Source organism: Hemitrygon akajei, chromosome 6 (genome assembly GCF_048418815.1).
Source record: "Hemitrygon akajei chromosome 6, sHemAka1.3, whole genome shotgun sequence".
NCBI lineage: Eukaryota > Metazoa > Chordata > Chondrichthyes > Myliobatiformes > Dasyatidae > Hemitrygon > Hemitrygon akajei.
The window spans coordinates 125,974,977-125,999,881 of NC_133129.1; the positions used below are offsets into that span (position 1 = coordinate 125,974,977).

The window sequence follows — 24,905 nt, forward strand, 5'->3', positions numbered from 1 at the left end:
ACCAATGCCCTTGAAAGGAAAAGCCTACAAAAAGTAGTGGATTCTGTCCAATCCATCACAGTTAAAGCCCTCCCCACTGATGAGTACATCCACAAGGACGGTTGATGCAGGAAAGCAGCCTCCTTCATCAAGGACCCTTCCACCCACCCCACTGTCCAGGCAACGCTGTCTTCTCACTGCTGCCATCAGGAAAGAGGTACAGGAGTCGTAGGACTCACACCACCAAGTTCAGGAACAGTTATTACCCCTCAACCATCAGGCTCTTAAACCAGAGGTCTTAACTTCACTCATCCCGACACTGAATTGTTCCCACAGCCTATGGGCACTCTTTATCATATGTTTTCATTATTTCTTGTTTATTTGCTTATTATGATTAACTTGTTTGACTTTTTATTTCTTTTGGTATTTGTACAGTTTGTTGCTTTCGTACATTCATTGCCTGTGCACAGATTGTCATTGATTCTATTGTTTTTTCTTCGTAGTTACTGTGAATGCCTGCAAGAAAATGAATCTCAGGGTACTATACAGTGACGTATTGGTACCTTGATAATAAATTTACTTTGAACTTTGAATCAAGTACAGGATGAAAAACAACCAACCCCTCTTTGCTTTAGGGATGCTCCCAAGTGGGATGCTTTGGCTGGATACTTTCAGAAGCTGGACTCCTGATGCACAAGTCATGATAGATTATTGACACTTCAACCATGATATCTTGGAAATACGTCCTGTTAAAGCTTGTAATATTGAAAATTTACACACTTCTCAGAAGTAGGAATAGATATAAACTGCACTGGCTCTTTTATCTGAGGAGAAAAACATCTCTCTCCAATGTCATTGCTATGAGGACTATTTCTGATTTTACCACTTACATCCATGCGGGTACATTTAGTTTCCGATTTACCTGAGGCCAGTGTGATGTTAGCTAGCTTGTGCTTAAATCGTTTCAACGCTTTTGGGGTAAGGAGGGGAAATGTAATTAAAATTGCTCAATAGAGCTGAGTTGGAGATGTTTCCAGACCCAAATAGCCTGCAAATGCTTAGTGTGCTGCAAAATCAGATCATGGAGAAGCATGCTTATCCCCAGAGCACTTGACGCTAAAACCATTGTAGCTGTTTTAATATGGAGCGCAGGCTGAAAATCTTAACATTTCATATCTTTGTGCCCTGAATTAATAATTAAAATCTGATTGTTATCCCTGTGACTAGACTGACTAAGAGTTGGCTGCGCACAGATGTCAGTGGCTTAAAAACTGGTTGCAAGATTTAGCAAGAATGATGAAAAGAATTCTCAGAACAGTGCATCTTCTAAGGCTGTTAAATTGCTTTATTTTGTGTGAACTTAGAATAAAGTATAAGACTACAGCTATTGTAGTAATTACTCTATTAAATGGAGTACGAAGGAGCTTTGAATCAGAAGGTCACCTTAACCCTCAGTAACTGAATACTGTGTTAGATCTGGTTTTTATACCTCTCAATAAGAGATAGTGATTCCAGACACTAGAACATAGAATGAAAGCTGACACCTGCTGATGGAGGTGTTATCTTTCAGATGAGGTGCTAAACTAACATATTGGATGTAAGATAGCATACAGCGCCATTTTGATAAAGAGAAGGGAACTGTATATTCCCTCAACTATAATCAGTAAGAATAAAATGTCTTGCCTTTATTTCATTACTAATTGTGAGACGCTAGCCATTCATATATGAATACTGCACATCCCTACTTTAGAGGAACAATATAAGAGCAAGAGTACTTCAGGGCTGTAATACGCATTGTGGGTACCAGGCAAGTGCAAGATCTTCCCTTTATTTGTCCCAGAATCAGAATCAAGTTTAATATCACTGGCATATGTCATGAAATTTGTTGTCTTGGGGTAACAGTGCAATGCAATACATAGTCATTCAATGTCTGTAGTGAGATGCTGAAGATGTTCTATAGGTCAGTTGTGGAGAGCGCCCTCTTCTTTGTGGTGGCATGTTGGGGAGGAAGCATTAAGAAGAGGGACGCCTCACGTCTTAATAAGCTGGTAAGGAAGGCGGGCTCTGTCGTGGGCAAAGTACTGGAGAGTTTAACATCGGTAGCTGAGCGAAGGGCGCTGAGTAGGCTACAGTCAATTATGGATAACTCTGAACATCCTCTACATAGCACCATCCAGAGATAGAGAAGCAGTTTCAGCGACAGGTTACTATCGATGCAATGCTCCTCAGACAGGATGAAGAGGTCAATACTCCCCAATGCCATTAGGCTTTACAATTCTACCGCCAGGACTTAAGAACTTTTTAAAAGCTATTATTAATGCTTTTTGAGATAGTGATTTAGATGCATATCATATTTTTTACTGAGTTAAGTGTTGTATGTAATTAGTTTTGCTACAACAAGTGTATGGGACATTGGAAAAAAGTTGAATTTCCCCATAGGGATGAATAAAGTATCTATCTATCTATCTATAGTAATACAGAAAAAAATTTGAATTACCGGTACTCTAAGTATGTAACCCTCAGGTTCTGTTGGCTGCGTAGGTCTAGGGAAGACAATCTCTGGCCCCACCAAATGTGTGAGACTGAGGTGCAAAACCTGTTTGTGTGGATACTGTGTGATGTGTTACCCTGTTACAAATCAGTACCATGACATAACAGACAGTACACCATATGCAATTAAATGATTTAGCTTTATAATTCTTATTTTGACTAAAGGGTTAGTAAAGTAAAACAAAAGGAAAAGGGTCCATTTTAATGAAACAGTCTAGTGTGCACAAGTTGGAGCTCATAGTTTCCCTTCCGCTGGTCTTCCATCGATTTCCCCGGGCTTCGTCGACTCCCGGCCTCAGTCCAAATCCACTCCTTTCTGGTGTCTACAATCTCCCCTTTCTGGCATCGCCTCTCTCCATCTTCCGCTAAACAAAAGACCCAGATCACCTCAGTCTCAGGCACACAACAAGAAAAAACACTCCCTTCATTGGACGGTGCAAATTCCAAAGGCCCCGTTATCTCTAGCCATAACCCAAACCCTGCTGCTACAGAAAAAACCATTACATTAGCAGTGAAATTTTTCCCAGGGTGTTACAAGTGTGTGTGTGTGTACTGTATCTCTCTCTCTCTCTCTCTCTCTCTCTCTCTCTCTCTCTCTCTCTATATATATATATATATATATATATATATATATATATATATATGTGTGTGTGTGTGTGTGTGTATAATAGTTAATAGTAGTGCAAAAATAAAAATTCAATAAGTAGTGAAGTAGTGTTCATAGTTCAATGTCCATTGAGAAATTGGATGGCAGAAGCTGTTCCTGAGTTGTTGAGTTGAATGCCTTTGGCTTCCTGTACCTCCATCGCGATGTGATGGTAGTAACGAGAACAGCGTCCGATTTTCACAGAACCCAGAGTGAGAAGTTGTATAGATGCAAGTTTGTTTTCAGGCTGAAGGATACTAGTGATAAAAAATATCTTTTTGTAAAGGGCATATAATAAATGTGCAAGCCAGCCAGTGTTCAGGCCATCAAGCTATACACCATGATTTGTAGATCTTTATACTTAATACAGCGCTGCAAGTTATAATCCACAAACAGCACCCTGCCCTTAGTCTCCTAAAACTTTGAAGATCTTGCTGTATTTTCATATTAATTGCATATGAAATTTGCTGCAGAAATTTGGATCTGGGTTTTAACAGAGTATGTCCTTAACAGTGTGGTATTTCGAAAGTGATATCCATCGATTTTCCAGAATGAGTTAAACATTAAATTACTTTATCTTCATTCCTGCATGTAGTTAATTGTCAGAACTATACAAAGTATTCTTTTTTATTTTTATTAATTTCCTTGAAGTTTAATCCATTCATTCCTGTCTTCACATTATTTCTGCTCCTGTCCCTGATTTGACCCTAATTAACCTTCCTTTTTTCTGTATTTCTTCTCTTCCCTTAAATCTCCTCGATGAAGAAGCTGTGCTGTGGGGAATGCTGCAAACCATACTCCCAGATGCCCTTTTACACCTACCCTCCCCACTCTAAAATCCATCAGTCTACAAAAAAAACTTAAACTGCAAGCTGCCCCGCTCCTGCGCGATCTGGGGCATTGTTTATCCATGCTGCTTCCCTCCAGTAATGAGGATTAAGGAACCCTAAATATACTCACAGTCTAACTTATTGTCACACAAGAAAATGACACCCTATTTGATAAATCTTGCCAAACTAAAATGAGAGAGAGAGCGCACTGAAAAGAGATTGCAGATCTCAATGCATGTGGGAATGAAGGGTGGAATATTTTAATCAGGATGGCTTAGTAGCCTAAATATATTTAGAAAACAATTGATTTAGTTCTGTCAAAAAACTCCTACTGGCTCAGCTGCTGCATGCTAACAAGGTAAGGGAGTTGTGGCAAACAAATCATTTTCATGCTTTCTGAGTGTGTCAACTGAGCTTATTTGAAAATTAAATGGCACTTAGCTACTTAGAGAAATGGAAACCTGCTGTATCCTTTGAGCCAAAAGTGTCCCCTAATCTATTGATGTATAATTGACTTTGAAAAGGCTGCAATTTAAAGCCACAATGGATATTACAGATGGTGCTAAGTATTCCTTCCTGCAAACCATATCACATCTCAGATTATGTGCATCCGGCTTTGAGATTCCTAACCTGAATAATCAAGAAAATAGCATTTACAAAGGACGCATAGAGGTTAAAAATCTTGAGTCATTGTTGCTGAAGTTGCAATTTTATATTTAAGTTGTGGATTGATTCTGTCATATTAATCTGTGTTCTCTGTGTATCTATTTAATTGCTGTGGACATTTGAAATTGGAAGCTTCATGGTTCTTAAATCTGTTCAAATGATCAGTAAGAAATTTCTCAAAAGCTTTTGATTTAAAATTCCAGTGTTGCTGACCTGACTCTCACGTTGCTGTTGGAAGAAAGTTTTTGATAAAGTTAAAGTTTCCAAAAAAAATTAACTCTGTCCAAGTAATGTCATTGGATCACACGTAGAGAATGAAGCCAGAGGCCCCTGAGCCAAGTGTCATTAGGGGATGGGAGGTAGAGAGTAACTTCAAGTTCCTTAGTAACACTCGCAAAACACTGGAGGAACTCAGCAGGTGTGGCAGAATCTATGGAGAGGAATAAATACTTGATGTTTCAGGATGAAACGCTTCATCAGGGGTTTATATTCCTTGGCGTTATCATATCAGTGGATCTGTCCTGTGACCAGCACTTAAGTTCCATCACAAAGAAGGCACAACAGCACCTCTACTTTATTTGATATTTGTGTAAGTAGCTATCTGTGCCCCCAATTTACCCCTGTTCCCCTAGGGTGAACCATTGTTGTCACCCTGCCAACAGTGTAATACTTCAGTGTAAGTATGGTGTAATGCTCCCTAGTACACACCTGCAACACAAATATCAGACCAAATACCAAAGGCGAGTAAATAATTACAACTTTATAGTTATTTCTTACTGATGGGTTAGTAGAAACAGATAACCTAAAGGCGCCAAATCAGTAAGTTTATCAGTTTGTACACATAATATTTTAATACGTTGGAGCTCTCGCCTCCGGTTCCATCCACAATGACCTTCTGAGCCTTAGGCCACCATCCGAACAGTCGACACGCAGTATCCGCCACACTGGAACCACAGTCTGCTCCTCACTTGTCCACCCTCCTCGCTCGCCTCCTGAAAAAGACCACAAACTCCCACTCAGCTCATACATACAAGATAGCACAACAATTCTCCATTGGTTATTTCCCCCCTTATCTGCAGTCATAACCCAAACATTCCAGCTACAGAAACCCATTACAGCATTAAGTAACATTACAGAGAAGCCATTTCTTTATAACAATACAGAGAAGCCATTTTGTTAGCCTGAACAGTTGACACCATAGTTTATGGTACTGAGAGCCCTACACGTAGATACGGCATGTCCCTTAGAGCTTTAACCAACTTCTATAGATGCACAGTGAAGAATATCCTGACTGTCTGCGTCACGGCACGGTATGGAATCAGCAATGCTCAGGAATGGAAACAGCTTACAGAAAATGGCAGATTCAGCCCAGTCCATGAAATGTAAAGCCCTCACTCCATTGAGCACATTTACGTGGAACGTTGCCACAAGAAAGCAGTATCCATCATCAAGGACCTCACCAACCAGGCCGTGCTCTGGCCTCACAACTACCATCAGACAGGATGTATGGGAGCCTGAGGTCCCAAACAACCAGGTTCAGGAACAGTTATTGCCCTACAACGATCAGGCTCTTGAACTGGCATGGATAACTTCACTCACCTCAAATATGAACTCATTCCACAACATACAGACTTAGTTTAATGGCTCTACAACTCATGTTTTCAGCATTATTTTCTTTTGATTTCATTGTTTGTCTTCTTCCGCCCTTTGGTTGTTTGCCTGTCTTTATTTGTATATTTTTTTTCATAAATTCTATTGTATGTCTTTATTTTACTGTAAGTTTCCTGCAAGAAAATTAATCTCAAGGTAGTATATGGTGTCAAATACATACTTTGTTAATAAATTTACTTGGACTGTCTTTGAAGAAGGGGTGCCCGGATTGATATTTTTTACTGCTCTCCCCAATCATTTCACAAGTCCTTAGCCTGTAGAAATTCTGAGTGGCATTCTCCTCCGTTGCTCCTAGTGCGATTAGTTCATTTGTTACAGAACAGCAGTTGAGCATTTGGAATATGAAGAACAGGAGCAGGCCAGTCAGTTCTGTGAGCTTGCCCTGCCGTACAATTGGACACAGACTGCGGTCTACCTTAATCGCACTTAATTCTTTCTTTGGATTCAGTTCTAATGAAGGGTCGTCATCTGTTTCCGTCAATCCACAAATGCAGCTCTATTGATTATTCCAGTGGAGTAGCATCTGTGAATAGAAAGAAACAGATGAGTTCTTCATGCATTTTTGTTCTTCTTGCAGATTTCAGCAGCTGCAATTTCATTTGTTTTCTACTAACAAAAGAAGCCTCCTTGAAATACAACTTTTAACCACAAAGGCACAGGAGTTCAGATATATTATGGACAAATTTAACCTTTCATGGTTTGGAAGAAATTGAGGTTAAAATTCCCCAAAGCAAGAGTGAGCAATCCATAAATCACATCTATTTGGCAGATCTGCAGGCATAAGTGTACATTTGGCTTCCCACATCTGGGATCTGCCAGGGAGGCTTGTTCAAAGTTCAAAGTAAATTTTATCATCAGAGTCACCACATGTCACCACATACAACCCTGATGTTCTTTTTCCTCTGGCATACTCAGCAAATCTATAGAATAGTAACTGTAAACAGGATCAATGAAAGAGGAAGTAGAGCATAGAAGATGACAGGCTGTGCAAATGTAAATATAAATAAATAGCAATAAATAACAGGAGCATGAAATAACAAGATAAAGAATCCTTAAAGTGAGATCATTGGTTGTGTGTAGTTATCCTCTTTCGTTCAAGTAGTTAAATGCATGAATTAAGTAGTTAAGGTGTTCAAACAATAACTTAACTGGCATTAAAGTTCACCAGACCTGAACAGGTTTCATGAGTTTCCTGAACTTTACTATCAAAATGAGAAGAAGCCCAAATGACATTTTATTGAAGTAATTCAGAATCAAGCACAACAAATCCTCAATTTTCACTGCTATTTACCTATGAATTCTGGTAGGTAAACACATAGTTTTGAGCAGATTGGTGGGGGATGCCACAACTCCCTTGGATTTGAGCTCCAGAGGGAGCATGGTAACCAATGTCTGCGGCCACTCAGCAGAAAGAGGTAGCACTCCTGGGAAATCTAATTGCACATCCGAAATTACAGGAAGAGCTTGAAAATGCATACTACCAGACCCAAGGACAACTTCTATCCCATTGTTATCAAACCCTCGAATGGACTTCTTATGTGCAAAAGATGAACCCTTGATCACTCAGTCTACCTCGTCACAACTCTTACATTTTCTCTGCAACTGTAGTACTATATTCTGCATTCCATTTTCTTTTTAATTCAATTTTATTTTGTAATTGATGCAATTACAAAAAAGGCACGACGGCAACTATATTTCTAGGGATGACTGAGCAAGCGCGTGGACATTAGTGAGTTAGATCAGCGCAAAGAGTTTAAAGGAGACAGATTCTTCCTCAGCGGATTGATCAAGGGATCAGTGTGCAAGCGTATGGACATTAACGCGTTAGACCGGCGAGAAGTTCAAAAGGAGACAGCTTTACAGAGCGGGCTTCAAGGGAGCAGGTGATGGAGTGGAAGGAGACAGAATAGAAGGGCTTTGGTTCAGTGGGGCTTCGGTGATAATGGGTTGAGGCTAGGTAGGTTATCTGTGAAGAATAGAAATAGGAAGTATGTCTGTGAGGCTGGTGTTCTGTACTGAGTGTCAGATGTTGAAGTCCGGGAGACTCCCAGCCTCCCAGAAGGCTACAGCTGCACCAGATGCGTCAAGCTGCAGCTCCTTAGGGACCGGACAGGGAAAGTGAGAAGGTGATAGAGAGGAGCTATAAGCAAATAGTCACACTGGGTCCTCGGGAGACAGATAAGTGGTAACAGTCAGGAGAGGGAAGGGCAAGAGGCTGATACTAGACAGTACCCTTGTGGCTGCCCTCCTGAACAATAAATACTCCTGTTTGAGTACTGTTGGGGGGGATGGCCTACCTGGGGAAAGCAACAGCGGCCGCACCTCTGGCACAGAATCTGGCCCTGTGGATCAGAAGGGTAGGGAAAGGAAGAAAGCAGCAGTAATAGGGGACTCTACAGTTAAGGGGTCAGACAGGTGATACTGTGGACGCAGGAAAGAAATGCGGATGGTAGTTTGCCTTCCAGATGCCAGGATCTGGGATGTTTCTGATTGTGTCCATGATGTCCTGAAGTGAGAAGGTAAACAGCCAGAGGTTGTGGTACGTATGGTACCAACAATATAGGTAGGAAAAGGGAGGAGGTCCTGAAAACAGACTACAGAGAGTTAGGAAGGAAGTTCGAGAAGCAGGACCTCAAAGGTAGTAATCTCGGGATTATTGCCTGTGCCACACGATGGTGAGCATAGGTATAGAGTGAGATGGAGGATAAATGCGTGGCTGAGGGATTAGAGCGAGGGGCAGGGATTCAAATTTCTGAATCATTGTGACCTCTTTTGGGGCAGGAGTGACCTGTAAAAAAGGACAGGTTGCACTTGAATCTGAGTGGGACCAATATCATGGCAGGGAGGTTTGCTAAGGTTGTTGGAAAGAGTTTAAATTTAAATTGCTGGAGGGTGGGAACCAAACTGCAGAGACGGAGGAGGGGACGATTGGCTCACCAATAAAGAAAGCTTGGAGACAGTGCGAGAGGGAGAATAGGTAGGTGATAGGGAAGGGATGTGCTCAGACTGATGGTTTGAGATGTGTCTATTTTAATGCAAGAAGGATCATGAACAAAGTGGATGAGCTTAGAGCGTGGATCAGTACTTGGAGCTATGATGTTGTGGCCATTACAGTGACTTGGATGGTTCAGGGTCAGGAATGTTTACTTAGAGTGCCAGGCTATAGATGTTTCAGAAAGGACAGGGAGGGAGGCAAAATAGGTGGGGGCACTGTTGATCAGAGATAGTGTCACGGCTGCAGAAAAGGACGAAGTCATGGAGGGATTGTCTGCTGAGTCTCTGTGGGTGGAAGTTAGAAACAGGAAGAGGTCAATAACTCTACTGTGTGTTTTTTATAGACCACCCAATAGTAACAGGGATATAGAGGAGCAACTAGGGAGACAGATTCTGGAAAGGTGTAATAATAACAAGGTTGTCGTGTTGGCACTGTATCTTGATACATTTGACAATAATAAACCAATTATCAATTGGCTTGCAGAGGTACATTGTTTCTTGGGACTCAGATCCCTAATTAGATTAAGAAGAGTTGGTGTGGATAGTGGAGTGGCAGTGTTAGTATGATGTGGATCTATACCCTCCTCTAATCATCATGTTAGATCATCATGCACTGTATCCAGAGGGGTGGCATAATGGCCAAGCTGCTTATATTTTTAATTGTTGTAGCAACAAGTTTCATCCATCTTATGCTCTGGAAATTTTGCTTAAACTTGATGCTACCATTGAGCATCTCAAACCCATGATGATGATTCTTCTTTGTCTTTACATGCAAAATCCCAACTCCAACAAACACAAGCAAATCTGCAGACGATGTAAATCCAAAGCAACACCCACAAAATGCTGGAAGACTCAGCAGGCCAGGTCCTGATGAAGGCTCTTGGACCGAAAAGTTGACACTTTACTCTTTTCCATAGATGCTGCCTGGCCTGCTGAGTTCTTCCAGCAATTTGTGTGTGTGTTGCTCCCAACTCCAACAGTCCTCCATCTTCCAAGTACTCTCAATGAGATTACCTCTGTAGGTCCACAGCTAAACTTTGCAAAAACCCAACCAGAAATTGAATGGTCACTCTGCAGACCAGCATGTAAAATTGACTATGCTCCCACAACTTCAGTAGAGCTTCAGACTTTATGTTTGTCATAGATTTTGCAGTGTAATTCTGGTCTATTCTTTGTTGTTACCTTAACGTGTGAAAGATCTATTTACTTATGTGACTTTGAATGCACTTGAGCTGAGCAGGCTAATTGTTTATGACACATCAAGATTACTAAGCATTTGTCATTACACACCTACACCAACTATGTATAATAAACTGTTGCTGCTTCTACAACATAATGCATTGCTTACATTGCTAGCATGGTAATTTAGTGAATTAGCCATTTGGAAATGGGAATGAGTTTGTAGTCGCATCCTTGATAATTGTTTTGTATCATGCTGAAGTGACTGAACGGGATTAAATTTACAGGCAACATTTAATCCAGGTTAACCTTAGACTAGGTCTGTGCCAGACTGACTCGCTCACACTAATGTCAGTTTGTTCCTGTATGTCTAACCCTAGCCCCAAAATATGTCAACCTGTTTCCAAGCAACAAACCCCCTGAATATTACATCAACCCACACGAAGTACAGCATCTATGAAGGAAAATGAACACTTGCGGTTCCAGACTGGAGATGTCGGGTGCTCATTTTCCTCTGTAGACGTTGCTTGTCCTGCTGAGTTCCTCCAGCATTTTGGAAGTCTCTCTTGAATGTCTCTGAACACTAGATAGCATTCAGACAAAAGGGCTAGGCTTTAAAATATATTTGAGCCATTGCTTCTGCTGCAAGTGTAAAGGTGTCAAATATCAGAGGTGAAAGGGAGGAAGTGTAAAGGAGAATTGCAGGGTGTGATTTTTACACAGTGAGTGTTGGGTGCCTGGAATGGGCTGCTGGAGATGGTTGTGGAAGCATATTTAAGAGACATTTCATCAGACACATGAACATGGATGAAATGGAGGAATATGGATCATGTGCAGACAGGTGAGATTGGTTTCAATTAGCATCATGCTTGGAACAGACATCCTGTGTTGAATGGCCTATCCCTATTCAATGGATCCATCTGAACCTTAAATTATTTAGCACAACTGCTCCTTTGGCAATGGCAAGAGAGGCAATGGCTTTGCTGTCCCCAAACAGGACCCACTCCCAAACCTCACAAGTGCTATTATTCTACTGTTTGTACTATTCTACAGTAATATTTTGTGACCAGCTCTTCAGAGAGACCTGAAATGCGAGATTACAATCTTTTGCAGAGATTCTTTCAGTCTCATTTCTTTGTCCAGCTAAGCACCATCACCATATAGGAAGTGACCTTGACCTGTCTTACTTGTTCATAACTAAAGGGATTCATCAGGCTGGTTTTACACTCCCTTGGAACCTGTAATCATGTGATCTTTGGAGCAGCGAAAAATAGTGGAGACCTGGCTAGTTGGAGATATGAAAACTGGAATATTCTCTTTTATCACCCTATCTTCCATGCAACTAGTCAAAACTTCAAGAGATTGTTTTGGCCCCAGTCTAACCTACAGGATATCTACCTATTATACTAGATGATCTCCATTAATAAAGACTATATTCTCAAAACTATATTGGCTATAAATGGTTTCTAAGAGCGATAGTTCTCGGGGAAGTGCAGCCCGCACTCGACTCCCCACCCTTTACACATAACCCACATGAACACCCTCCATTTTATTTACCCTTCCTCATGAGGCATCTGGTTATTCTGTTAACAATATTATTAACACATCTCAAATACTTTTGCAAAGAAGTAATATTGAGTGTTGGGGTGGAGATGCTGTGGGGGGGGGGATGCGTGAAATCTATTAGATGATCTGTATTGTATTCAGTAATTAAAAGCCTTATCTGCTCACTATGGACCAGTTAATTTTTAAAGCTCTTGAAATAATTTATAGACACAGTCCTTGCAATGTTGTTTTAGATTTTTTTTTAATTTCCTGGCATGAAGCTGGCTGGTAAAATTTATATTCAACACAACTCCTGTGTGCAGCTTTTCTGGCAATTGGAACATGTTTATCAGCACAGAACACAGCACAAAAACCACAGAATTGGTCTCAGCGGAGAGGTTGCAATGCTATTTCATCTCATTTAAGTGAATCATTTTGTAAATTTCTGTTGCCTTCTTGTCTTCTTAATTAAAAGTCTTCAGTCAGAATTTTCATGCTTGACATAGAAAGGTTCAAGCTCTTTGTGAATCAGAAGGGAAAATAAAGGATATCTGACTAGTTAGTCAATAACCTCCCTTGTATCAATAACTATGTAGAACACGAAACCTATTAATGGAATTCAAAGGTTCCATCTGTCCTTGACGCCACTATGGTTTGTATTATTCATTGTCTGAGAAATTAAGTTCTTCTTCAGCTTGCTTTCTCTCTTCATGGTTGCTCATGCTTTTTCCTCTTTCCAATTCACTCTTCTCACTTCCATTCCTTTTTCCCTCTGCCTCTGTATTTATGATGGGTAGTCTAAACTGTTTACTTCCAATGAAATAGGATTCGTAGAATACTAAGTGTGAGAAGACAACAGAATGAATGAGTGGGGAGTGTGACTGAAATTGATTCAGCCCAATTCTGCACATCAAATTTAAAAAGTATTAAAGTTCTGTAGATCCACTTTATAAAAATGCTGACAACACAGTAAACGTGCTTGTATCTAGTTATATGCATACAAGAAGATTATGACAAAATATTCCTTTTTTTTTGTAAAGATTGTGACTGGGCCTGTTTCATATCCCCCTGATACTAGCTTTTTTATATAGTCCTTAGATACATGTGGGACGTTTTCAGTTTCCAGTCTTTGGCCAACCCTGACAGTTTAGCTCATGCTGGCAATAATTTTCATCGATTTCATGCTGACATTCCTCTCCTGCTTTGTGGTTACAATCTTGTAAACGTGCCAGTTCCCTGGCTCAGATTGGCATTTCTTTAAAAATTCTCCACTTTGCTTTGCATATCCTTACCCAGAGAAGGAGTCACATCAACATTATATATTCCCCGATCTCTCAGTGGGATTAATAATATTGAGCATATCTCCAACATGAACTAGTAGCCGAATTCTGTAGTGGATGCTATGAGACTTCAGCACCTTATGATTTCATCCTGCTGGATCGCTTGGCTCTTGGAGAGACTGTTTGTTAGTATTGCTTATATTTTGAGCTGGCATGTAACTATTCCATATTCTTGGGTACAGAACTTGATGTGTCATTAGTAAGCATGCCTCGTGCCAGTTGCAGTCTCACTTTCTTGACCTGTTGCCATAATTTAGATTGATCTGGCATTTCATATAAATATTCTGAAAGCCAATCACCATCCTATCCTAAGACTTCATGGTTAGCCCTCATTGCAGAAGAACTAGGCACTTATTGTCAGTCCTTTTCAAAATTCAGTCTCTACACTTGACCAGACTTCACCACCCTTTGGGTTCTTTAGGTGGACATACAACTGGACAAATGGTCTGGTTAATTTATTGGTTAGAGGAGTTTAGTACAATGTCAGTTATTGTAGCTAAAATTCTCAGTTCCAGTGCTCAACTGAGGACAGTACAGCACATTATTGGCCCTTCAGCTTACAATGTTTTAACCTACTCCAAGAACAATCTAACCCTTTTCTCCCACATAGCCCCAGATTTCTTTTTCATCCATGTGCTTATCTATGAGTCTCTAAAATGACCCTTTTACATTTGCCTCTATCATCAACCCAGCAGTACATTCCATGCACTTACCACTCTCTGTGTAAAATAATGTGCTCTGATAACCCCTTTACACTCTTCTCCAATCACATTGGCTGGCTGATGGCCACATAGTGGCATCAGCGCTGGACTTCGGGGTGAGAGGTCCTGAGTTCGAATCTGGCTGGCTCCCTTGCCTGCTCTCCATCCGTGCCTGGGTTTTTCAACTTCATAAAAAAAAACTGGAGCGGGATGGGCTCCACCAGGTTTCAGATGGCCAAGACACACTGTACAATGAGCAATCACCAAAAAGATTGTCATGCAAAAAACTTTTCATGACGGCGCCCTGACTCCTCCACCAGGAGTTAAGGGCGCGCACACACACACACACACACACACACACACACACACACACACACACACACACACACACACACACACACACACACACACACACACACACACACACACACACACACACACACACACAGTCACATTAAAAGTTTGTCATTTTTATTAGCCATTGCTGCCCTGGGAAAATACTCTGGCCGTCCACTCTATCTATGCCTCTTATCATCTTATACATCTCTGTCAAGTTGCCTCACATCCTCCTTTGCTTCATAGAGAAAAGCCCTAGTTCACTCAAACTTTATTCATAAGACATGTTCTCTAATACAGACAGCATCCTAGTAAATCTCCAATGCACCCTTTACAAAGCCTCCACACCCTTTATACAATGAAGCAACCAGAAGTAAACACAATACTTCAAGTGTGTTCTAACTAAGGTTTTATAGGGCTGCAATATTACCAGACATCTCTTAATCACAATCCCTTGACTAACCATATGCCTTCTTAACCATCTTATCAGCTTACATAGCAACTATGGGGGACTTGGACCCCAAGATCCCTGTCTTCATACACATTGCTTAGAAGACATTAGCTTTGTATTCTGCCATCAAGTTTGACCTTCCAAAGTGATACTATTCTCGTGGCCAATGAGGAGGCAAAGATTATCACAAATTGTACAATGATCTGTTCCCTTGCTTTCCATAATAACATGGCGAATATCCCATCTATCCTAATAGATAGGAGAAGGGTTGATGGGCCAGATAGCTTAATTCCACTTCTGTGTCTTATGGCCTAATGATTTTCAAAAATTCCAACACATTCTCTTTCTTAATCTCGACGTGTTCCAGCGCATTAGTCTGTTCTACACTGACCTCAAATTGATCCAGATCCCTTTCAATGGTAAATACTGAAACAAAGCATTCAATAAGTACCTCCCCTACCTCATCCAACTGCAGGTACATGTTTCCTCTTCTATCCCTGATTGGCCGTACCCTTTCTCCAGTCATCCTCTGGTTCTTCACTTATGTATAGAACACCTTGGGGTTTTCCTTAATCCTACTTGCCAATGGTTTCTCATGTCCTCTTCTAGCTCCTCTAATTTCCTTTTTATGCTCCATCCTGGTTACGTTATAAATCTTGTGCACTGTTGAATATTTGCTTCTTTTGAACGCTTGGTGTTGAACCACCTGAAGCCCCTCACCAGCAGCCTGCTGGATCCCCTGCAGTTTGCCTACCGGGCAAATAGGTCAGTAGACGATGCAGTCAACCTGGGACTGCACTATATCCTGCAACATCTGGATCGTCCTGGGACCTATGCTCGGATGCTGTTTGTGGATTCAGTTCGGCGTTTAACACCATCGTCCCTCATACCCTCTGCTCCAAATTGTCTCACCTTGCTGTGCCACCTGACCTCTGCGATTGGATTTACAGCTTCCTGACCAACAGAAGTCAGCAGGTAAGGATGGGACAGGTCACCTCGGATATTTGAATCACCAACACCGGCACCCCCCAGGGGTGTGTCCTTTCTCCACTGCTGTTCTCCCTCTACACCAATGACTGCACCTCCTCCAACCCCTACGTGAAGCTTTTGAAGTTTGCAGACGACACTACCGTCATCGGACTCATCCAGAATAGTGATGAGTCTGGATATCGACAGCAGATGGACCAACTGGCGCTCTGGTGCAGTCGGAACAATCTGGAGCTGAACACGCTCAAGACAAAGGAGATGATAGTGGATTTCAGGAGACATCCCCCCACTATGTCTCCCCTCACAGTCCTCAGCAGCCCTGTGTCCACCGTGGAGAACTTCAGGTTCCTGGGAACCACCATCTCTCAGGATCTGAAGTGGGAGCAGAACATCAGCTCCATCCTGAAGAAGGCCCAGCAGCGGATGTATTTCCTGCGGCTCTTGAGGAAATACGGTCTGCCTCAGGAATTGCTGCTGCAATTCTACACTGCAGTCATTGAGTCTGTCCTGTGCACCTCCATCATTGTGTGGTTTGGAGCCGCCACCAAGCAGGATAGAACCAGACTACAGCGCACAGTGAGGACTGCCGAGCGCATCATTGGAGCCTCCCTGCCCTCTATTGTGGACCTGTACTCTTCCAGGTTGAAGAAGAGGGCGGGGAACATCATAAAGGACTCCTCCCATCCTGCGCACAGACTGTTTGATCTGCTTCCGTCTGGTAGGCACTTCAGATCCCTCCAGACTAAGACTAATAGGCACTGGAGAAGTTTTTTCCCTACTGCGGTCACTTTGCTGAACAGTTAACTGCCGGTTAACTGTCGGCTAACTATTACTTGGATTTCACTACCTGTATGTATAATCTATATTTTCATTTATATTTATCATTATTATTGTTATGAGCAGAGAGACAACATCTGCCGGAAGTAAATTCCTTGTATGTGCATAGGTACTTGGCGATTAAAGTCTGATTCTGATTCTGATTCTGATTAAACCTTGAGTATGTTTCCTTCTTTGTCCTAACTAAATGCTCCAGCTCTCTTGTCAACCGTGGTTTCTGCACCATACCACCCTTTCCCTGCCTCAGTGGGTCAAAGCCCAGTGCCCAAATTTGCTGTGTGGTTCAAAGCAGCTGGCACAGTAGATACTACAAAATGACACCATCGTAACTGCTCCAGGAAAGATGGTTCAGATCTGCATGTTATGCTGCTGCCTCATAAGTCAACTGTAACTTTAGAGTGAAATCTGGATTCCATGCAAGTTTACAAAAGGATTTTGACTGGGTTTGGGATGCTGAATGCCAAAGTAGCATTGCTGATGTTGACTTGCAGTAAACTGCTTATTTTGTGTCAGTCCAATGACCTGTGCCCTCATTAATATGCACCCAACTTATTTTTGCGCACAAATGAATGGGTGCCCGAGATCTATAACCTGGAGCTCCTTCTCCCTTGGAAATTCCAATATTTTTCCCTGCTATGTTTTGTACATATGGAGTCATTCAGTTAAGGGTGCAGTGAAAATGATTTGTGATGAGCATTATTAGAATGTTGTTCTTGTGTGGTAACTTGCACTGAGGCTGAGAGCAACTGGTTACCAGAGTTTAAGGATTAGATACAGATCATTACAAAACAAAATGAAGGTTGGCAAGGATTTTTTTTTGTGCACGTCCAAGCTCCTTAAATAATCTCTAAGATGAACTTTCCTGCCTCTGCAAGGACTTGAAATCTCTAAAGGAGAGTGATTCTTAACTGAATGACACAGGTTAACCTGGAGCCAGCTCCTGTCAGATTGGCAGAAGAAACATTCTCATCTTGCAGGACTTAGACTCTGTAGTATGCAATTATTTCTTTTGTAGTTTTCCAAAAAGTTCCCAGCAAGATCTGCGAGAACGGATAGTTTATGACACAAAAGCAATGAAGTTTATTTTAAATATGAAACAAAACTAATCACTTGTCAAAAGCAGCCAATTGGCAAATACCCATGACCAGTGTCTTTAATTTCCCAGAATATCTGATTCATTCTAGTCAAGGAGCAATAACTATCTCCTGGCAGTGAAGCTCTCTTTTTAATTCAGATAGTGCCGGCTTTAATGCACTCATTCAGTCCAAAGTAAGATGCAGTAGCAATGAACGGGTGCTTTACTAAAATTAGCTAAATCTTGAGATGGGATTTTTGTCTTAACTTATTGACAGTTATCTCTTGTTAGTCCACTTTTTGCCCACATTTGCTCCTATTGTCCAGTACCAATCAGGTAAGACAGTGCCTGATTTGAGTGTGAGAATTTAGTAACAAACACTCTTGCAAAAAAATCTAATAAATTTTTTAATATCTGTTATTCATATTTGTTACACTTCATGATTCTGAAAACATGTATTTGATTTTTTGGAAATCAATGAGGAGAATCACAGGGCACTATACACTTGGCCTTTCAAAATTTAGTCTGACTATCATTTAGTTATATGCTTCTGATAAATTCTGATAAATTTTTGTTATATGTATCTGATACGCTACTGATAAATAAATAGGATGCTTGCTGTATCCTGGACAATATAAATCACCAGCCAATGTAATGAAAAGAGATACAGGAAACTCTGGTGGTGCTGATTTGGCAAATTTTCCATTCTTTTGGATACTATTCCTATTGTGGATGTGAAACCGGGCCCTGATGGGTTTAAAGAGAATGGGTCTTGGTGAGTTTAAAGGAAGTGAAAAAGGTCTCAGTGAGTTTAAAAGGAGTGTGTGAAATAGACATTGGGTAACTTTAAAGGGAGTGTATAAAACAGATCCCGCTGAGTTGAAAGGAAGCATGTGAAATTGGCACAACTAAGTCTAAACAGGGCACTGATGTGTTTCAACGGAGCACCAGTTAGTCAAATTTGGAACCATCAGAATCTCAGAACAATGGATATCAGATTATTAGAGTTCTGAAATCGTCCTTACCTGTTACAAGAATCTAGAAAATGTTGGAAATACTTAGCAAGCTGGGCGACAACTGTGATGAGAGAAGAAGTGTGTTTCGGCTGAAACATTAACTCTGTGTATCTCTCCACAGAAGCTTACTGAAATGCAATTTCTACACTTCACTTCTTACTTCCAGTTTCCACTACCTGCAGTTTTAGTTCTTTATTTGATTTTTCAAATTGGAATTGGGGATAGGCAACGATTAGCACATTTTAAGATGTAGAGAAAGGCAAAGTTGGGGAGTGGTTGTACCTTATGGAGGGAAGAAAGGCAAAATACGTGGAAGACAAAAATTCAGTGGCAATTGTGTAAAGTAACTTAAGCTTAGTGGAGATGAATACCTGAAACCATGAAAGGGATTTGGAAGAAATGCTAAAAATATGGATTAAGATGGTGAACTCACAAACAAGAAAAAATCTGCAGATGCTGGAAATTCGAACAACATACACAAGATGCTGATGGAACTCAGCAGGCCAGGCAGCATCAATGGAAAAGAGTAGACAGTTGATGTTTCAGGCCGAAACCTGTCAACTGTTTACTTTTTTCCATAGATGTTGCCTGGCCTGCTGAGCTCCTCCAGCATTTTGTGTGTGTTGCTTGGTTAAAATGGTGAATTGCTGAATAACTGAAGTCGAATTTGAGCTCTAAGGGCTGTAATGTGCCTTGTCTGAAGGTTACGTGCCATTTTGCAAGCTCATTATGAGCCTAGTTGGAACTATGCAGGAGGCTAGGAGGGACAGGGATGGAGGAATTAGTGTGGAGCAAATTAGAACATTGAAATAAAGCTGAATATCAGCTCTGGGCTATACTTCTGGAAATGGTTACCTTGCAAAGCAGTCTCCCAATCCAAGGGGTTTTCCAAGATGAATGGTGGACCAGACTTGATAGGCCAAATATAAATGTGCTAATTTATAGGCAGCATGGAGTAAATGAGGTGCTCGAGGAATATAAAGAATGTAAAAAGAATCTTAAGAAAGAAATTAGAAAAGCTAAAAGAAGATATGAGGTTGCTTTGGCAAGTAAGGTAAAGTAAATCCAAAGGGTTTCTACAGCTATATTAATAGCAAAATGATAGTGAGGGATAAAATTGGTCCCTTAGAGAATCAGAGTGGACAGCTATGTGTGGAGCCAAAAGAGATGGGGGGGGGTGGATTTTGAACAATTTCTTTTCTTTCAGTATTCACTAAGGAGAAGGATATTGAATTGTGTAAGGTAGGGGAAACAAGTAGGGAAGTTATGGAAACTATGACGATTAAAGAGGAAGAAGTGCTGGCGCTTTTAAGAAATATAAAAGTGGATAAATCTCTGGGTCCTGACAGGATATTCCCTTGGACCTTGAGGGAAGTTAGTGTAGAAATAGCAGGGGCTCTGACAGAAATATTTCAAATGTCATTAGAGATGGGGATGGTGCCAGAGGATTGGCATATTGCTCATGTTGTTCCATTGTTTAAAAAGGGTTCTAAGAGTAAACTTAGCAGTTATCAGCCTGTAAGTTTGACGTCAGTGGTGGATAAATTAATGGAAAGTATTCTTAGAGATAGTATATATAATTATCTGGATAGACAGGGTCTGATTAGGAACAGTCAACATGGAGTTGTGTGTGGAAAGTCATGTTTGACAAATCTTATTGAATTTTTTGGAAGAGGTTACAAGGAAAGTTGACGAGGGTAAAGCAGTGGATGTTGTCTATATGGACTTCAGTAAGGCCTTTGACAAGGTTCCACATGGAAGGTTAGTTAGGAAGGTTCAATCTTTAGGTGTTAATATTGAAGTAGTAAAATGGATTCAACAGTGGCTGGATGGGAGATGCCAGAGAGTAGTGGTGGATAACTGTCTGTCAGGTTGGAGACCGGTGATTAGTGGTGTGCCTCAGGGTCTATACTGGGTCCAATGTTGTTTGTCATATACATTAATGATCTGGATGATGGGGTGGTAAATTGGATTAGTAAGTATGCAGATGATACTAAGATTGGTGGCGTTGTGGATAATGAAGTAGATTTTCAAAGCTTGCAGAAAGATTTAGGTCAGTTAGAAGAGTGGGTTGAAAGATGGCAGATGGAGTTTAATGCTGATAAGTGTGAGGTACTACATTTTGGTAGGAATAATCCAAATAGGACATACATGGTAAATAGTAGTTCATTGAAGAATGCAGTAGAACAGAGTGATCTAGGAATAATTGTGCATAGTTCCCTGAAGGTGGAATCTCATGTGGATAGGGTGGTGAAGAAAGCTTTTGGTATGCTGGCCTTTATAATTTAGAGCATTGAGTATAGGAGTTGGGATGTAATGTTAAAATTGTACAAGGCATTGCTAAGGCCAGATTTGGAGTATTGTGTACAGTTCTGGTCACCGAATTATAGGAAAGATGTCAACAAAATAGCGAGAGTACAGAGGAGATTTACTAGAATGTTACCTGGGTTTCAGCACCTAAGTTACAGAGAAAGGTTGAACAAGTTAAGTCTTTATTCTTTGAAGCATAGAAGGTTGAGGTATTTAAAATTATGAGGGGGATAGATGGAGTTGACATTGATAGGCTTTTTCCATTGAGAGTAGAGGAGATTCAGACAAGAGGACATGAGTTGAGAGTTAGGGGGCAAAAGTTTAGGGGTAACACGAGGGGAAAGTTCTTTACTCAGAGAATGGTAGCTATGTGGAACGAGCTTCCAGTAGAAGTAGTAGAGGCAGGTTCGATATTCCCATTTGAAGTAAAATTGGATAGGTATATGGACAGGAAAGGAATGGAGGGTTATGGGCTGAGAGCAGGTCGGTGGGACTAGGTGAGAGTAAGTGTTCGGCATGAACTAGAAGGGCCGAGATTGCCTGTTTCTGTGCTGTAATTGTTATATGGTTATATTCCTACTCCTATGTCTTATGGTCTTATGGTCTTCCCCAATGTAAAGGAGCCCCACATCGTGAGATGCAAATGAAAGATACTAAATTTGTAAAGGTGCAAGTAAATCTCTGCTTCATGTATAAATAATTGCTGGTATGACGGTAGGAGGTTAAAAAGCACAGGTGTTGCATCTGTCATGTTTGTTCAGAAAAATGCTGTAAACAATTTTGTAAGAAAATGATTGTATTTTAAATTGGGAAGATTATTGATATTGAGCCATTTCTCCAGAATCTACATCTTATTGGTGATGATTGATTACATGCAGTGGTTCACTTTTGGTTGTTTCTGAATGTGTACCTTGTTGTTGATTAGTTCTGAGAATGAGCTGCTTTATGCTTTCATGTTGAAGAGGACAAGGAACATAACAATGTGGTATGTACCCTGTTGTTGAAAGAAAGGATTGTCAGAAAGGATATGAGAGAAGTACTGGATAGATGTGTGGTTTGTCTACTGTTGAATGATAGATTGGCGACAGTAGCGTTAGTCTACAAAAGTGTTTGTGTGTCCTCCTATTTATTATTTGCCATACAGTAATAGAAAAGTGTAAGAGGTGATGAGAAAAATGTTGAGCTTTCTTCACACTTAAACTATTCCAGGAAATATGTCAGATTTACTAAAATTTTGTAGGTGATCAAGTACCTTGAGCCTGTCAGAATTGTGTGCCGTGTCTGAAGAGCATGCCTCAACTGACATTGGGCACCTTTTAATTTAAGCTGAGTGACAGCTCGTTTGAAGTACCAGCTTGGCTGAGGAATTTCCATTGCAAGAAAAAGATGGTGAGAGTGACTGCTGCACTGTATAACAGTATTTATAATATTGGATAGTGGTGTCCAGGGAGGATATTTGAAAAACAATGTGTTTATTGTGAAAATATCAAATTCAGTGCATCTCAAACAATTCTAAGCACTGGAAGTGTAATTCTGTTCAATAGGAAAGATCTCCTAATTGAAGTGAAAGCTTCAATCGTAAGTTGATTTGTTTCTAACTTCTGTAGCAAGCTACAGACATGTCCTTGAAGCACTTCATCAATATCTGTCTCTTGTGTGTTAAACACATTAAAATGTCCAGAAATTGGAAGTGTGCAGTAAAGAGGACTATGCGCTTATCAGTACAAAGCCAGCTTGCTCTAGCATTCCTTATAGCATTGTTGGTTAGAAAGTTTGGAGCAAATATTTGACGTGAACTCTTCATACAGATGAAACAATAAATAATGGAGAGGATTCACTTTGCATGAGATCATTAGAGTTCGAACTGTTTTAAAGACATGCCAACAAATGCTATAAAATATTAGCTTCCAAATTGCCTCTGACCACCAATTCTAAATTCCAAAGGGTTAGCATAGTTGAATTTCATTTGGTTGCCTTTGTGTAGCTAAATAGAGTATATATACAGAAGAATGTCATTCAGCGTCATTGCCTTTGGTCCATAACCAACTGCTAGTATGTTATATCCTATGATAATTTTTGCCAAAGAAAATCGTCCATTCAGCAAACACTGAAACTAGTGCCATAAGCATGTTTTGGGCTAGAGGAAAGTTGAGGGGGGGGGGTAATAAAATCTTAATTTGTTTATTAACAACATCGTGGGAGGAGCTTTAACATTCATCCCCCTCCAAGTCTACAGAAATCCAATGATGTAGCTCACCAACGGCCAGTCAAGGGAAATTATGGATGGATGATTCATCATCAAAGTCCAGTTTATTATCATATGCACAGGTGCAATGACAAATTGTAACAATATCACAGACACTTAATATCAGATAAGCAGAATTCACAAGAAGACATACATTCTACACAATCCTTACAAGGAAATATAATTTGAACAAAAAGAAGTCCATTTTAGTGCCAACTGGTTGAAGCGGTCGTAGTGTTTGTTAGTGTATTTGATGACAAGCTGTACTTCCTTAACTTCTTAAGAAAGTAAAGATGCTAGTAAGCTTTCCTTATGACTGAATCTATGTGCTGGGTCAATTTCTTCATAGTTTAAACCTTGCCATTCTGGTAAATCTGTGTAGGCCTACCTCCAGATCATTGTTTTTCCTTTAAGTGTTCATAACCACTTAAGGTTCTTAATAAAGCTGTTAAATAAGTTCTGCCTTCTTGCATTCTAATCCTCCTGATAACAAGACTGATATTTTAACATACTATTTGAGTATACAGTATATCAGTCCATGACATTTTCCTGGCATTACGTTATTACAGTGCCAATCACTCAGGTTCAGTTCTGCCACTGCCTGTAAGGAGTTTGTACATTCTCCCTGTGACTACATGGATTTCCTTTGGGTGCTCCGGTTTCCTCCCACATTCCACAGACAAATGGTTAGCAGGTTAATTGGTCACTTGAGTACAACTGGGTTATACAGCTTGTTGTGCTAGAAGGGCCTGTTACCATGCTGAATCTTGATAATAATAAAATAATTTAATTTCAGCTTTCACCATTTGGAAAGTGTCCTGTTTAGCCCTTGGAAATTCATTTGCTAGAGTCTTGCTCATCCACTTAATCTATTGAAAGCTCCTTTTAAATTGATAGCCCTGGTCATGTTGGTCAGACTCATTTAGATGCCTCTTTTTCTTGCGATCTGGATTATTTATAAATAGTGGTCCTGACATAGGGGCACTGCTAGTAACATCCCACTAGTTTGTGTCTGCTAATGTCCTTTTTCTTGATATCCTTGACTTTGGTGAAGCTGGATGCAAATTGGAGGACTACTTTGCTGAGCACATCACTCTGTCCACCGTGCCAGCCAGGGTAGCCTGGTAGCCAGAATTTTCAATTCCATTTCACATTCCCACACTGACATGGCTGCCTCCACTCCCAGATCAAGACCAAATGAAAATGAGAGGAACAGTACCTCATGTTCTCCCTGGGCAGTCTCCAACCTGGTGCTATAAACATTGGATTCTCAAACTTCTAGCAACGACTCCGCCTGTACCTTTTCCCCTATTCTTCCTTTTTTTCTTCTTTTTTTACTCTCCTGCTGATCAACTGGCCCCCATCACCCTATGTCTTTTCTCCCTCTCCCCAAACTCTCCTTCTCCATCTGCCCATCACCTAGATACTCTTCGCATTGCTCCCTCTCCCCTCTACCTCCTCTGCATTCTATGTTTCATCTTCCTCTCCAACCAGCTGCGGCTTTTTATTACTTCCATCTCTCACTTCCCAGCTTCTGATATCACTCC

The 24,905-nt window shown here is 40.7% G+C and overlaps 1 protein-coding gene across 1 annotated transcript in view; it reads left to right on the forward strand.

Annotated features, from left to right (window-relative positions):
- Nucleotides 1-24,905, forward strand: part of LOC140729448 (N-acetyl-beta-glucosaminyl-glycoprotein 4-beta-N-acetylgalactosaminyltransferase 1-like) — an 813,083-nt gene that overhangs the window by 369,036 nt on the left and 419,142 nt on the right. The gene's annotated exons all lie outside the window — the stretch shown is intronic.